The sequence below is a fragment of the Schistocerca nitens genome, chromosome 4, assembly GCF_023898315.1.
Source record: "Schistocerca nitens isolate TAMUIC-IGC-003100 chromosome 4, iqSchNite1.1, whole genome shotgun sequence".
NCBI classification, from domain to species: Eukaryota; Metazoa; Arthropoda; class Insecta; order Orthoptera; family Acrididae; genus Schistocerca; species Schistocerca nitens.
The window spans coordinates 686,305,439-686,320,103 of NC_064617.1; the positions used below are offsets into that span (position 1 = coordinate 686,305,439).

At 42.7% G+C, this 14,665-nt stretch overlaps 1 protein-coding gene across 1 annotated transcript in view; it reads left to right on the forward strand.

Moving 5' to 3' along the window:
• Nucleotides 1-550: 550 nt before the first annotated feature.
• The window catches only part of LOC126252989 (uncharacterized), a 999,773-nt gene continuing 985,658 nt past the window's right edge, over nt 551-14,665 (forward strand). Inside the window, exon 1 of the mRNA XM_049954016.1 lies at nt 551-591. The gene's annotated coding sequence lies outside the window, so the exon portion shown is untranslated. The remainder of the gene's footprint in view (nt 592-14,665) is intronic.

Consider the following 14,665-nt stretch of genomic DNA (forward strand, 5'->3'; position numbering starts at 1 on the left):
TGATTTATGTGTTGGATGTGATGTAATTTCTCTTACGGATTTTCAGCGCCTGTCACCGTTTTACTGATTGCGTTTGTTGATATATTGTGGTATAGAATCAACTATAGAGGTATTTCTACTCTTACATTTGTGCACCTGAAGAATTAACCGTTGGCTTCAGTGTGAAATAATAATACATTCTCTCCCAGTTAAGGAACAGTAATTAAAGTGTAGTGTAAACACATCTTCACCTACCGGTACGCTTGTTTATTTTTCGTATTGGTAAACCACAGGATGATCGGTGTGGCTGCTTTTGGCGAAGGCAGTTGTATTATTTTTCGCAAATATTTGTTCATCAGGTTGTCGATTTACGTGACTGGAGTGTAAATAAATGGCAAAGATGTAATTATTCGATATCAAAGTGATATGCTGAGAGAGGTAAATCTTGTGATAAATTACTTAATTCTTATTTGTTGTATTCGATAATGTGAATGTGCACTTGTTTCTTTGGTTGTTCCATCGGTGATTTTTTTCCCCTTCCCCACCGTCTCCATGGCAACTTGTCAGTCGGGTGTGCTCACTTCCGTCTGAATCAATACTGCACCATCAGAGGTAAGCGTATTACCAGTACTGAGAAAAAGTGTGCTACGTAGTGGACACGAAATTTAATCAACCTTTTCAGCCTGTTTTTCAACTCATTACCTCTCGCTACCTAACATCAGTACCTACTTTCGTTACTTCGCGGACTTCTGATGACTGCAAGGATGTCAACAATCAAATTGCAACCAAACAAAAAAAAAAAGATTCTCGAATTCTTATTTTGTATGCAATTATGCCGTACTGTACGTGCAGCTAACCCATATCTTGAAAAATAGTGGCAGTGAACATTAAATGAAAACATTCTAAAGTTCATGTTTTTATAAGTAGTGCCATATCTTAAATAGAAAATGGCATTTAGAGTAAGGAGTTCCTTGGAACATAAATTCTCATGTATCACTTCACAATTCGAGCACCAGTCATCGCGATAAAGTATTAGTACGTCATCGAATAGAAAAGCGAAGTGTTTTCTTAATATGTAACCCTTCTATTCAGAATTTTGTGTTTATCAGAGTTCAATGACCACAGCACTTCCCCTCACTGTTACAGAAAAGTGATTGCTTACCTCCATCGTAAACGTTTGTTAAAAATTTGGTGCAAATGTAATAACCTTAATCTACAGCGGTTTACGTATTCGGAAATTTTTATCGATTTGCCACACTGCCGAAACCAGCTGCCTTCATCGGTGGTGGGAGACATGAATGTTACTAAAGCGTGACTCGTGTTGACATTGTACTAACATTGCAAATTGTCTACAGCGTTCGTCTGTCCAAGCGTACATAGTAATTATGTAGAATTAATTAATTTGTCCTCTCACAATACAGAATAGTAGTAGCCTGTTAATAAACTTAAAAGAATGTACGTGTAGCCTTTGTGTATAGATTAATTTTCATGTGAAACAGCACGAAAGCAGATTTCGTATGTACCCGGTCGGTATTTATAAACGTCATGTACGATTAATTCGAAAATACCACTGCCTTCGTACTTTCGTTACCATTGGGAAAGAGAAAAGCACCACCATATTTGGTAAAGAATAAACATGAAGTTTTGAAAAGTATCAAAACAGCTACATATTTACAAAAGGAAATACATTACGCACGTGGAATCCAGAAACCTTTTACAAAAGTAAACACTTCCCAACATAACATGAAGTGCCATTTGTGTTTGTACACCAGTTATTTGGACAGTTTCTGCATTTTCGTTTTTCTTCGTAGGCGGTTGCACGCTCTACTTAATTTTTACATCTGTATTGTAACTTGCTTTCGCAAGTATGATTTTGCATGACAGCTGCTTGAACATTAATATATAATACCAAGAGAATAATTGAAGCTACCGAAGATGAAACTTCTGTGAAAAGTGTTTGGGTATTAAACCAAGAAGGGGTTTGGTCGCTCAAAGCAAAACCGCATTTCGTATTGTAAATTAGTATACATTAGGAACCAGACGCAGGCAAAAAGAGCTTCAGTTACAAAATGATTTAAATTTTCATTGCTGGAAGCTTTTCTCAGTACTTTATTTTGGATTCATACATCGTCATGTTTCTCCTGCCTGAATAGCTGTGTGGAAGGATAAGTTTTTTAGGCCAACAGATGGTCTTTTCCTTCACATAGGCTGAATACTGCGATAACATATGGTCTTGTCGCCTAATAGTCCTTGTCAGCAACTTACGACAGTGGTTTTCAAATGGTTGATGGAGCGTGTATAGCTTCTCTCCAATAAATGCAGGCGACCTTTTCAGTTTGACCTCCCACTGCCACCCCCACCCTCCTTCCTCACCGTTCTCCGTCATCGTCCAACCGACACTGACACTCGCTCCCGCCCTGCGCATTAATCTCAAGAAGTTTCATTGTCTACACAGCGCTCTTATTCATAAATCAATCAGTACTGTTCTGCATGTATATCTTAATATATTATTTGCTTTTGTTTCGTTCACAGTGCCTTATCATAGTCTAATCTTCCAAACTACCACAAATCTTTGAAAATTTGCGCATACTAATCAATTTAAAATAGGCAGTTACAAAAATCTGCCCTCAGTTTGCTGGTATGAACATCGCTGTGTTTCAAAGGGCATGGTACTTTCGAAGGTGGCATAACTTGCCTCTCGCCGCCCACCGAAGTTACTCACCCAGGTACAAGGGGAGATCTGCAGTTCAACCCAATAGCATTATTATTTATTTTTTTCACAAGCACAAACAAATGCCACAGGTAAAAGACGTGGTAAGCGACCAAGTTCACTTACCATATGGGGACTGAACTCCCGTCCTTTGGACTTCGTCCGACACGTACCTTCCGATCTACTGTAGCCCTTTCCTTCTGTACTCAACCATCTGATTTCGGCTGTAGAACGACGAATTTTTACAAAATTCGATGAGCGTAAAATGGTATATCGCTGTTCCTCCAGTTTCAAGTAATGGTTCTTTCCCCTAGTATTCTTGCAGTCGAACGGTTGTACGTTACCTTTTTGAAATGAATGTCTTGAGGATTCTATGTTTATACGAGTGTTGGAACTTTAATAGTGGCAGTTATTTATTTACAGCTCGTACAAAATAGATGCGTGTTTCAAAGTTTTACTGATCTCCAAAGTAATCACCAGCATTGTGTATAACCCGTTACCAGCGATGTGGAAGTCGTAGGATATCTTAGCATTGCCAGTTGTGTTGACAGTTCGAACGGCGCGGTCTATTGCCCGACGAATTTGTAGCAGTTCTGAAACGAATGCCGTGAAGTGTTCCCTTCAGTTTAGAAATCGAGTTGGACTTAAGAGGGGTTAAGTCAAGGGAGTGCAGTAGGTGGTATAGCACTTAGCAGGCCCAGCAGTCAAACAAATCAGTAACAACTTGCACTGTACGTGCTTGAGCATTGTCCTGCAAATTGATGGTCAGGTCCTGCAGATCGTCAGATAGTCTGGTCCTTCCTACTCTTTGCCCCGAAGCGAACACAAGTGAACAGGCATTCGCAGACAGTTCGCCAGGATGTAATGCCATTCGCTTGTGTCTGTAAGCAAATGTTTACTCCACGAAAGGGAACTAAAAAGAGATAACGAGAATAGCCTATGAATGGTGCATTGTGGGGTCGTGTGGAACAGCAGGGAGAGTCTGCGCTGGATAAGGTAGCCGATGCACAATGACCAATTTTCGTCCAAAGCATTGTTAGAGTTCGTTCATTCGGCAGGGGGGACCCGACACTGTCAGCTGCCTTTCGGCTGGTCGGCGATGACAATCTAAGCGTACACTCTGCAATCTTTCGCAAACGATTTTGCAGAAACTATTCGGTAAAAAATTTAATTTTTCTTTTACTTGTAACTTTGTATATCAGATTAATTACGTTGTTTCCGTAATTTCGTTAATGTTCATAGTTATTGTGATATTTACATGAAAGTAAGACACTGCGAGATTCGAAAAGTTTGCAATGAAAAATAGGGGTTGCTAAGATTTTGCGTTTGGTGCGTATTACATAACATCCTTCTGCACATAAATTCAGCTAACGTATTGCGTATTTCTTTAGACTTGGGTGGAGATCTCTGTCACCAATTTCGAGAAAATTTCTCTGACATAGCACACTCATTTGCGATCACGCTGTGCCAGTGACAAAACCAGAGTGAAATATCCATAACATTCTTCATATTTCATAAATGGTATCATTTTGGCAAATAATAGCACACAAAGAAGAGAGTATTTTGCCATATGGTTATTACGCAAAACTTCATTATCTACTGTGTTATTCCACTAAGTACAGACTTTTTCGATGAAAGTATCTAATCTGTAAGGGCTATTGATAGCGGGTGAAACGAAAAATGCTACGGGTTTTGAGCAACATAAGTGAAGACATTACACGTTTATTTTGTACCGAGGATGCTCTTTTTTCATAAGGCACCGACCTTACTTTCCCTCAGTTCCTCACTTAATAAACACACCACTTTTTCAGAATTCTCTCACAGCTGCGTTTACATAATATGTTAAGAGATGAGACTGTATAAACCTCGCTGTGTCTTGGCAAAAGAAGTAGATTTTAACATGGACAGTGCAAGTGTGAGCGAGGTGGGGGCCCACTTAATATTTACAAAAAAATGTCACTGTAAGCTTCAGCTTAGAACAGCCCTGCCTCCAGCGCTTGGCATCGCCCCTACAGTGCCTGCCCGCAGCCCCCACCCCCTACCGCTCTCACCAGGCGTGCCCTGCCGTCTGCGCATCTGCCGGCCATGGGATTCTGCGTGTACTATAGCGACTAAAAGTCAGCAAGGTAGGTGAAGGGCGAATGAGAAAATGAGAGGACGGTATGTAGAACACGATACTTCCTACCTACTTTTATATTAGCGATTCCGCCTCTCGTGACACCTGGTGGTCAATCCCGCATTATATAGGGGAGTCCAGATATTTTTGTTCCAAAATGTCAATAAAATACGGTGAATGAGATGTGAAATATACACAGAGCCTGTCACACAGGCTACCCGATGAAATCTTCTATAAAGTTCGTTAGAGAGTATCCAGTTTTATTTATTAAAAATTTAACACAAGTGATGCAACATCCACGTAATTATAGAAAGCATGAACATAATCAACGAGAATGATGTCTTTGTATACATTTATCAGCATAATAGATACATATTCGCACTTGTCTACTTTAAGGGAAATTTATTGAGCTTTCTCTGAAAAAAAGAAAATAAAGAAATACAGAGCTTCTGCTTGTTCAGTCTCTTACAGTGGCCCCAAGACAGTCAATAATATTGCGTAGTATTATTGACGGTCTGTTGATGAGATTGAAGGTTGTGCAATACATTGACGGATCTAATATTAGATTTTTATTGAGCAAACTGCCTAGATTGTATGGGGCGTCGGTGTGCGGATACCGTCAGTCGTACATAACCACCAGCAAGGTTGAACCACCTGAAGATGTCGGACAGTTGCTCCGAGGAAATATTGTGGAATTTGCACAACGTGATCCGGCGGCAAACCCGTGAAGACTATTTACAACACATCAGCCGGGAAGGTTTGAAGAGTCACAATATTATATATCTTTTGTCGGCTCAGTCTCGTATGCTGAACTGTTTATTTTGTGCGATTTGTTGTTATGAAGTGGAAATGGCTTCGAAATTAGCGGAACGCACGTTCATTTGAGAATTACTGGAAGTATATAGCGCTTTGCTAGCCTTATGGTGTATTATATGAAACGATTGTAGTAACCGCCAAAAGAAAACAAATCAACACGATTAATAGTTGTCCTGATACAGCTGGATATGTACCTGGAACCACATAAGCTTCAATTAGTAAAGAAATTAAATTTAATGCTGCCGAATTATAGGAATGAATTGAAAAGAAATAGGATTGCATCGAAAAGCGGGAGCTGGTCACGACGAGTTACTGGATTTTTTTCCGGCACGAACTTTTTGCAAAGGCAAGAAATTTTTAGTGCGATTTAAATAAATAGGTATACACTTCTTGTTTGTAAAACTGGATCTAAATAAATGGATGTTGCGTAGATACAATCTTAATTATAGGTGTAACAATTTGCAAAAGTACATAAAACGAGCGAGCGTACATGCTTAGAACGTATAATCATTTGGCACGCTTATCCTCAAGTTGTTCTCCTTTTACCTCTTTTATCCATCCGAGCTACCTCGTTTTCCTTACGTGAGCGCAAAGCCAGCCCAGGAGACTTGAGCAGCTGGCGTCCGTATCCGCCATGTTAACACATAGAGATTTAACACTAATATCGATCTGCTGTCTGAAACCACGAGATTTAACACTAATATCGATTTGCTGTCTGAAACCAATCGTCAATGTGTTCCCCATTACCATTGCCCAATATTATTGCTAATCTACGGATCGCTTGATGAATTAATCGCCTTTCTCAAGACTCCAGTTGGACCTTTGAACCCTTCGGCAAGTTTCTACGAATGATTTTTAATTGCCTTCGGCATTTATGCTCTGGATCTCTTGGTCCTAGAAGCACTTGAGATCTCTGCAGTTTTCCATCAGCAACATTACATGCTTTTGAGACCACTCCATCGTTCACGCAACTCATGTCAACATTGTCAACAACAAAAGCGTAGACAAGTTAGCAGACGAAGGCTTTCTGTATTTTTAAGGCGAAGCAAGGTGGATTCGAATTTCATTTGATAGTTCCCTTAGGAACCGACAACCAGTGAACGCAAACGTATGAGAACCTAATGCGACCGAATGCCGTTCGCTTGTGCTCGTCTACTGTTTACGCCACAGAGTGTTCTCATTCAGTGATGCTTGTTCGCTTGTATTCACTCCGGTGTAAAGAATTTTTATTCTATTTACACTCCTGGAAATGGAAAAAAGAACACATTGACACCGGTGTGTCAGACCCACCATACTTGCTCCTGACACTGCGAGAGGGCTGTACAAGCAATGATCACACGCACGGCACAGCGCACACACCAGGAACCGCGGTGTTGGCCGTCGAATGGCGCTAGCTGCGCAGCATTTGTGCACCGCCGCCGTCAGTGTCAGCCAGTTTGCCGTGGCATACGGAGCTCCATCGCAGTCTTTAACACTGGTAGCATGCCGCGACAGCGTGGACGTGAACCGTATGTGCAGTTGACGGACTTTGAGCGAGGGCGTATAGTGGGCATGCGGGAGGCCGGGTGGACGTACCGCCGAATTGCTCAACACGCGGGGCGTGAGGTCTCCACAGTACATCGATGTTGTCGCCAGTGGTCGGCGGAAGGTGCACGTGCCCGTCGACCTGGGACCGGACCGCAGCGACGCACGGATGCACGCCAAGACCGTAGGATCCTACGCAGTGCCGTAGGGGACCGCACCGCCACTTCCCAGCAAATTAGGGACACTGTTGCTCCTGGGGTATCGGCGAGGACCATTCGCAACCGTCTCCATGAAGCTGGGCTACGGTCCCGCACACCGTTAGGCCATCTTCCGCTCACGCCCCAACATCGTGCAGCCCGCCTCCAGTGGTGTCGCGACAGGCGTGAATGGAGGGACGAATGGAGACGTGTCGTCTTCAGCGATGAGAGTCGCTTCTGCCTTGGTGCCAATGATGGTCGTATGCGTGTTTGGCGCCGTGCAGGTGAGCGCCACAATCAGGACTGCATACGACCGAGGCACACAGGGACAACACCCGGCATCATGGTGTGGGGAGCGATCTCCTACACTGGCCGTACACCACTGGTGATCGTCGAGGGGACACTGAATAGTGCACGGTACATCCAAACCGCCATCGAACCCATCGTTCTACCATTCCTAGACCGGCAAGGAAACTTGCTGTTCCAACAGGACAATGCACGTCCGCATGTATCCCGTGCCACCCAACGTGCTCTAGAAGGTGTAAGTCAACTACCCTGGCCAGCAAGATCTCCGGATCTGTCCCCCATTGAGCATGTTTGGGACTGGATGAAGCGTCGTCTCACGCGGTCTGCACGTCCAGCACGAACGCTGGTCCAACTGAGGCGCCAGGTGGAAATGGCATGGCAAGCCGTTCCACAGGACTACATCCAGCATCTCTACGATCGTCTCCTTGGGAGAATAGCAGCCTGCATTGCTGCGAAAGGTGGATATACACTGTACTAGTGCCGACATTGTGCATGCTCTGTTGCCTGTGTCTATGTGCCTGTGGTTCTGTCAGTGTGATCATGTGATGTATCTGACCCCAGGAATGTGTCAATAAAGTTTCCCCTTCCTGGGACAATGAATTCACGGTGTTCTTATTTCAATTTCCAGGGGTGTATTTTCATTTTTTTTTAACCAGTCAGACACCGAAAACGTGTTTTACAGTTGTTCATAATGATATTAAAGAACGGAAATTGTGGGAGAACTAATAAATCGAGCACTTGTTCAGATTAAAAAAGAAACGCTATTCTATTATGCAAATGAGGCCGCCAGCACATCAGACAAACACAGCGCTGCATTTCGGAACGCTGCGTAGAACACATTAGATGCGTACGCCTAGGGCATAATGATGAATCAGCAGTGACAGAACAACCTCAACGCGGGGAACACATCGGAATGCGAGAAAAAAATGTGCTGAGCCAGTGGCTTTTGGGCGCGCGTCATCAAAGATTCGCGCGAGATAAGGCTCCATGACAATCTTGTCAACAGGGACGAGGGCTAGCAGTTAAATTTGGTATGGAACCCTGCACTAGCAGCTACACGCGAAGAACGCACCCAGTATTGGAGGCTTCGCGATTGTGGGCAAGAATGAATGAATGCACTGAGAGTCGAATATTTCCCACGACAGGTCGCAGAATCCCGCGTGGGGGGAGAGACGGCCGCCGATAAGGGACGTCCACGTAATCTCCAGATGATGAGAGTGACACTCATCGAAACGTCTCGGAATTTAAACGCAGCCATTGAAATGGAAGCCCGAGAATATTTCATGAACTTTATTATTGTTGTGTGATGGATTAAGCATGCATCTGTGCGCCAGTTACGTATTAGAAATAATTATTGATAAGAAATATAACGAACGCAATTTGAGGTTCACGCCAGTTCACAGAGAAAATATTCTCCTTTCCAGAGAAATTATAAGAAGAGAAATCCAAATAGCTGCTGTACTTAAAGTGTTTAGTGCTTTACTGGTTTCCAGTGGGCAAATTTAGGCTAAAGCGCCATTTTCTAGTTGCGTCCAGCTTTTTTTGACGTCCAAGAAATATCGATTGATTTGGTAATAATGCCTTGTAAGTGTACTTATAAAAAGAACAAAAAGGCCATATCCAACAAAAAAATCTCGTCTACAACAACATTAACGATCGACATATCTCGATTTAGTAGGTACAATAATGTAATCACGCTACCTATAGTCAGTGACAGCACCAGTAGATGTTTTATCGACTCCAAAAACAGCTAGACGCATCTAGAAAATGGTGTTGTACTCGAAATCGGCCCGTCGCAAACGAATGAAGCCATAAAAACTTTAAACATAGAAGCGATTTGGATTTCTCTGCTTGTAATGCCTCTGCAAGACATACATCGCACTGTGGGCCCTCAGGAATACAAAAAAAAGCCTTCCTTTGCATTATTTTTCAATTAGGAAGGCTTGAAACGTATACAGCGATTTGTTAACACCACCTACTTTTCTGCAGAGTAACGGAAAAAAGTCATACTTTCTTTGGCGTTTTAATTGTTGTCCATGGTAAAGTTCAGCAGAAACAACATCAGCATTGCAAATACTAAGAAGGAAAATAAAAAAAATCAGCCAAACTAACCCAAATGAAATAAATTGGAGTTGTAGTAAGTTAGTTTTCCTAAAATGCACAGTGAGTATAGTTCATGAAACTTCACATAGACGTGTTTTCGAGTACTAGATTCGTGCAAATTCAGTGCCTCAATAAAACGCAAATGATGTACTACACCTAAGAAATAATAGTGTACCAATAAGCCGTTGCTGTGGATATAATGAAGCTAGCAAAGAACGGTTACTCTGGCAAGACGGATGAGAATTTCAATGTAATGCAGTCTTGTTCAAGGATTATGTGAACTATTTGGCACTCAAACCACCGAGCAACGGGTTGTACTCCACGTCTCATCTGCACGGAATATAGAATCAGGTAATGTAACTTTGTCATCTTCAGTGGGCATGGATTCGTATAGGGCGTGTGACAAATAGCGTAGACCCTTGACAGGTTTCGATGATTTCATTGACTTATGTTCACATGGAAAGCATGTAGAGGAGTACCTTTGATGCCCGTTACGATATGGCTTATCAGAAACCGTCCTACTAAAAGTAGGTACATAGTAAATCAAAGATAGATTTTGTATGCAGAATTTTTTTCTCCGAGTTTTTGTTGAAGGCATAGGCAATTAATAATTTTTGTTCAGTTGCCATAAACATGCCTGAAACAAGACAAGACACTCTTTTAAGAAGTGAAATGATTGGTATTTCAACGAGCTGCCCGTCCGTCTGACGATTAATCCGAGGACAACGCCACGCAGCGTATGCGAGGCACAGAAAATAAAACTTGATTCGTGTTCCTCAGTGTAATTTTAAACAGTGCGCTAATACTAACGACGTGGACACTAGGATGCTTTTCAAAAGTCAAGGATGCTACCCACGATTTCTTGATGCCCCAGTGGCGACACAGTGCTCACGCTAGTGCTACATTTTAGGCAAAGAACGTAGCAAAGCAGATGAAGAATTGGTATATTAACGAGGACCACGGAGTCCCTTTTCGTGTAGCCGGTGTGAAGGCACGAAGTTAGGTCTTGAGTCAGCAGCTATGTGGGACTGTTATTTAGTAACATTTCGTTTATTGATGTCCAAAACTTAAGACACTAGAACTGCACAGTCTTTCTATGAAAGTTGTTACTTCTTGGCTTTAATAGACACGTGATTCAAAGATAACGAAAAGCAGTGCATTAGATTAATAATTTCTGTTTCGCTGGCACATACGTTTTGAATTTGCCTAGTTTTTCCCTTGTTCTTGTTGTGTCGTGTCCAGTAGCCTAATGTTTCTGGGAACAAATATAGGGCGTTTCAAAAAGAACTTTACAACTTTAAAAATTCATATAAATTTATTGAAAGAAGTGCTGAGTTTAGTGTTATTTTGTAGGGGAACACACAAATGTTTCTTTAACTTAAACTAAAGATGTTGTATGTGGTTTCCGTTGGTTATCCTGCACATGTCCCATCGGAAGTCAATTTCTTCCCAGACTGCTGTAGCATTGCAGGTGTAACTTGCTCAGTGGCGGCGTAAATTCTTGTTCTGAGTTCATGTAGAGAAGCCGGCACAAGAGGCACAAACACGACATCCTTGATGAATCCACATAAAAAACAAAAAAAAATCGAGTGGTGTCAGGTTTGGGGAATGTGGGACCATGCAATTGGCCCATCACAGCCAATCCATTGACCTGGAAAGAGGTCACTGAGAAAATCCCCGACGTCAGCCAGGTAGTGGGGTGGTGCACCATCTTGCATGAAGTAAACATTTCGTTCTTGGTCATTCTCATCGATCTGTGTTGTGTAACGTACGCTGGTACACTATCCCACTGACGATTCTCTCACAGAAAAAGGGGCTGTACACTTTGTTCTTGCTCAATGCACCTTGTTTGTACAAAACATTTATGCCACTCATAAATTGTAGGCCTACTAGGAGGATCTTTAGCATACTTGGTACAGAAATTACGCTGAACTGTTGTCGCCGACTTCGATTCATCAAACCAAAACACACAGCTAGCACGCTAGGGTCCGGTGAAGACAGCCGTCTTTAACGCAACTGCCGCTAGCTCACCTTACGGTGCGATTCGGCACTAGCGAATTATGCGAGGTAAAACTCAAAACTTGATATATTTCCCTACTAATTGACACTACAATCACCTCTTTATGTAGTATGAATTAATTTATATGAATTTTCAGAGTTATTAAGTCCTTTTTGATATACCCTGTATTTATTTAAATGGACATATTTCTGGATTAATCTCTTATAATAACAAAACAGCACAGGTTTACATGTATTTATTTTGTAGCGTCGTGCTTGTAGCATCTCTCAGCATTAAGTCTCTTTGTTCCCCCTACAGAATACAGGAAAATTTTGCAGCTTAATCGACTGCATTTCTACGTTTATGATAGCGGGGAGACGACTCACTGTCCGAGGCTGACAGCAGTGTTGATGCCAGAGGTTTAAACAGGTAGTCTGACGACCTGCGAAGATGCCCAGGCGTGTCAAGCATGGAGTAAGCCATGGCAGAAGGGAATGTCCGCTGCCTAAATAATTTTCTGGCGGATGCAACAACTGCAGTGTACAACAGCCTGCTAATTACAAGGGATGTGTGACGATATACAACACAAAAACACAACAAAGTGGACGACCTGCTGTCAGTGAAAAATACTTTCGTGAGATGCAAGCACCCTGCGACGCGCACTCCACGAAGACGATGATAGCGATACTTATTTACTTCTATTTGTTGACCTATGTTTTTGCAGTAGGTCTTTGAACCTGATACAGTCTTTGAACTTGATATATGATATAATTAATGGCAACGTTACATTTGCGCATTGAGTCAATAATAATAATAATAATGATAATGTTTGGTGCAATTCACCAAGAGGCTCTGGAAATGTGCCAATAACGAGACAGAAGCGATGATACTGGTACACAGTTTACTGAACAAACACGATACATGAAACACAGTTATTCGCAAGCATAGCTCAGAATGTACTAGCGTATCTGTCCTGTGCAGAGATGCTCGGAGGTATCGATATCCCCACAAATCTATATAAATAAAAATGTGAATGCTCGTTTGTTCAGAATCGTAAATCTCCGAAAGTTTTTCACCGATTTCATTGAAATTTTGACACAACGCTTCTTTCGAATATGTGGATGTTGTCATATACCTAATGGAGCGCCACAGGTAATATGCACATATATATGCTGTATATAAGGGGGAAATGCTATTATTAAAGACTCGAAAGGTTCTGGCCGATTTACTTCAAATTTTTACACAACACCTGATGAATATCCGTACGGAAATACCTAACGTATAAATAGATATGTAATATATAAATGGGAAATATTGTTACCAAAAATCTGAAAAAGTTCTCGACTGATTTACTTCAAGTTTTTACATAATACTGTAAGAAATGTATGGACACATATAGGATACATACACTGCCAGAAAAGAATTAGTGCACACTTTTAGAGGTTTCCAATTCAATCAAGGTTAATTGTTGCAACTGTACAAATGGAGTACATGAAATGTTTACATTTACAGATCAATAGCACAAGCAGTTCTGAGGTACCAAGTATCGACCCGTGTTGAAATACCTATATCAGTGCGTAATGTAGCCTCCTCGGACGGCACTGCAGGCGTTTACTCTGGCATCCAGTCGATCATGGCGAATACTATTCTGGGATAAGTTATGCCACGCCTGCTGGACCTGTTCAATTAGTTCTGTAAGAGTTGTTGGTTGACAAGTCGCACGAATCACTTCTCGTCCCATTATATCCCACATCTGCTCGATTGTAGACAGGTTCGAAGATTGTTCTGGCCAGGGAAGTTGCTGAATGTCTTGTAGAGTACGTTGAGTTTGACGGGCAATTGTGGCTGAGCACCACGCGGCTGCTACAGTCGCAGGTTGGAATCCTGCCTCGGGCGTGATTGTGAGTGATGTCCTTAGGTTAGTTAGGTTTAAGTAGTTCTAAGTCTAGGGGACTGATGACCTCAGATGTTAAGTCCCATAGTGCTTAGAGCCATTTGAACCATTTCTTTGTGGCTGAGCATTATCCTGTTGGAAAAACACATCACCTTCCTGCTGCAAGAACGGCAGAACAACAGGTCTAACAACATCCTGCACTTACCGAGTGCTGGTTAATATCCCCTACAGAAACACTAAAGGTAAACGAGAGTTGTAGCTTACTGTACCCCAGGCCAGAAGGCCTAAGGTGGGGCCAGCGTGTCTTGCACGAATGCACTCCACGAGACAGCGCTCACCAGGTCTACGTCGTACGCGCAAACGACCGTCGCTTCCGTACAGTCAGAATCTGCTTTCATCGCTGAAGACAACGGCAAGTCGTTCCATCTTCAAGTGATCCTCTGACGGCACGAGTCGAGCCGCGCATGTCGATACTATGACGTGAGTGGAAGGCGGGCTAGAGGTCACTAATTCGCTACAGTTCTTGTTGAAATGTCTGGGCTCGCAAGCCCTCTTGTCTGTGCTGAGGTAGCTGACCTGCCACTACTGCCCTTTCAACACGACGATACTGGCGGGCGTGTGTGCTGCGTGGATTTCCAGAACCTCGTCTGCGGGTGTGAGAATGTTCACGTGACCATTGGTACCTGCATCATTGCATAATCGACACAGCACGTCAAACTTGTGTTTCAGTTCTCCGAAAGAACCATCCCACCACTCGGAAGGCCACAGTTTGACCCATTCACACTCTCTCACTTGGCTGTAAGAAGCACGAGTGCGTCTCCGTGGCACGGTTGCCTACTTGCTTCACACGTTTGCACCACACTGAGCGTTCTGGCTGTGAGCAATCTCTATTAAAGCGTAGACACAGGTGGTGTTCTGGTATCTATGCCACTGCGCTGTCTGTTGACGGACGACGTTGAAACCATTATCAGTATATCCACTATCCACCAGGTGACATATGCTGTCAGCGGATCGAAATCGA